The 2,597-nt window shown below is 46.5% G+C and overlaps 1 non-coding gene across 1 annotated transcript; it reads left to right on the plus strand.

The window, feature by feature from the left end:
- The first annotated feature begins 494 nt into the window (after positions 1-494).
- Positions 495-565, plus strand: trnaa-ugc. Its single transcript has one exon. It is a non-coding gene; the product is annotated as a tRNA-Ala (tRNA).
- The last annotated feature ends 2,032 nt before the right edge of the window (positions 566-2,597 follow it).

Here is a 2,597-nt window from a genome sequence, read left to right on the forward strand (position 1 = left end):
AACAGCGACTCGATACTGGAGCACTCTTCGTTTCCTACTTCCAGCGAACGTGGACCGGAGAGGAAGGTGGATTGGAAAAGAGTGAAACTCTCACTCGGTCTGTCCGACCAAAGCTAAGTCACGGGTTTCTGACTGATTTGGAGCTTGCCTCATAGCATACGTGAGAGGAATGAAGTCGTTGACTTGGGGTGTCTCCTGCCTGAATATTTCAAGCAGTGCCTGTTTTGGTAGGCTGGGCAATGGGTAGGCAAATTGGGGCATCTTCAGACACGTACTCGTGGCAGTCTTTAGCGTCCTTGCCTTGAGTTGAGATGACACACCATGCGATTCAGTGAGTAGCTACTTTATGATGGTTATCAAATGTTTCGATTGGATGCAAAGCTCTGGGATTATACGAAAGGGAAGAAAAGAAAAAAACAGCAAGCCAGCCTCCTCTGGACTAATGGACTGAGGTTGAAAGTCACAACATCAGCGTGATGATCCTTCTTTCTGTATCCCATATGGTCTAGCGGTTAGGATTCCTGGTTTGCACCCAGGCGGCCGGGTTCGACTCCCGGTATGGGAAAGCTCTTTCGAGTTCACTTCCTAAACACAGGTGTACTCCTCGTCCTGCCCATGTTTTCTTCCAGGCTGTTTTGTCCATCAATGCGTACAGGTTGCTCCCACGTAATCAATGTCAAGAATCGCTCCAAAATAATGTTGCTTTGGGATCCTTTCAGTACCACAGCAGGTAGCCTAACAATCCCCAGCCCAAAAGTCCGGGATAAAATCGCATCCAAGAGCATGAGACGAGACAACCACGACACCACGGTTCCCCTGAAGGCAGCAGGGCAAGAATTAGCAATCAAAACACATAAATAAACGGAAAGGGTCCTGGAGAGGTAGGAAACAGCACACAAACAGCAGCACACAATCAATTGTCAGAGATGCCAAGTTCATAAAACATATGATTTGATGAGATCGGCTAAAATACTTCCTTACACTCTGGTGCTCGCAGGAATTTCCATGCATATTTTGTTATATATATGTATATCCTTTTTTAAAATTCTCTACTTTTGGAGCCCAAAAGAAAGTGGCGATCGTCGGAAACGAGACTGACACGTTTCAGATGAACGGCATACGTTGCGTTGAATCTGATCCATTGAACCTGGACTGAAAGAGCCCGTGCCCTACAGCCCAGTGTTAACAGCGCTCTCCTAAAGGGGCCTAGGCTGACCGAGATGGCAACTTGAAGAGGACGCATTATAACATAGGTGTGAGTTAAAGGACTTATTTCAGTATCACTCGGTTGAAAACAAAGCAGTGAAACATTTCTTAAACTGCCGTGACCGGTTCGAACCGGGGTTGCTGCGGCCACAACGCAGAGTACGTACCACTATACGATCACGGCACGCAAAGCACAACTGACCAGAAAGCTTTTCTCCCATAGCCAGAATAACAGCGACTCCGATACTGGAGCACTCTTCGTTTCCTACTTACCCAGCTTGAAACGTGGACGGGAGGAAGGTGGATTGGAAAGAGTGAAACTCTCACTCGGTCTGTCGACCAAAGCTAAGTCACGGGTTTCTGACTGATTTGGAGCTTGCCTCATAGCATACGTGAGAGGAATGAAGTCGTTGACTTGGGGTGTCTCCTGCCTGAATATTTCAAGCAGTGCCTGTTTTGGTAGGCTGGGCAATGGGTAGGCAAATTGGGGCATCTTCAGACACGTACTCGTGGCAGTCTTTAGCGTCCTTGCCTTGAGTTGAGATGACACACCATGCGATTCAGTGAGTAGCTACTTTATGATGGTTATCAAATGTTTCGATTGGATGCAAAGCTCTGGGATTATACGAAAGGGAAGAAAAGAAAAAAAAACAGCAAGCCAGCCTCCTCTGGACTAATGGACTGAGGTTGAAAGTCACAGCATCAGCGTGATGACCTTCTTTTTCTGTATCCCATATGGTCTAGCGGTTAGGATTCCTGGTTTTCACCCAGGCGGCCCGGGTTCGACTCGGTATGGGAAAGCTCTTTCGAGTTCACTTCCTAAACACAGGTGTACTCCTCGTCCTGCCATGTTTTCTTCCAGGCTGTTTTGTCCATCAATGCGTACAGGTTGCTCCCACGTAATCAATGTCAAGAATCGCTCCAAAATAATGTTGCTTTGGGATCCTTTCAGTACCACAGCAGGTAGCCTAACAATCCCCAGTCCAAAGTCCGGGATAAAATCGCATCCAAGAGCATGAGACAGAGACAACCACGACACCACGGTTCCCCTGAAGGCAGCAGGGCAAGAATTAGCAATCAAAACACATAAATAAACGGAAAGGGTCCTGGAAGGTAGGAAACAGCACACAAAACAGCAGCACACAATCAATTGTCAGAGATGCAAGTTCATAAAACATATGATTTGATGAGATCGGCTAAAATACTTCCTTACACTCTGGTGCTCAGGAATTTCCATGCATATTTTGTTATATATATGTATATCCTTTTTTAAAATTCTCTACTTTTGGAGCCCAAAAGAAAGTGGCGCGATCGTCGGAAACGAGACTGAAGCACGTTTCAGATGAAACGGCATACGTTGCGTTGAATCTGATCCATTGAACCTGGACTGA

Source organism: Polypterus senegalus, unplaced genomic scaffold (assembly GCF_016835505.1).
Source record: "Polypterus senegalus isolate Bchr_013 unplaced genomic scaffold, ASM1683550v1 scaffold_8444, whole genome shotgun sequence".
Classification (NCBI taxonomy): domain Eukaryota; kingdom Metazoa; phylum Chordata; class Cladistia; order Polypteriformes; family Polypteridae; genus Polypterus; species Polypterus senegalus.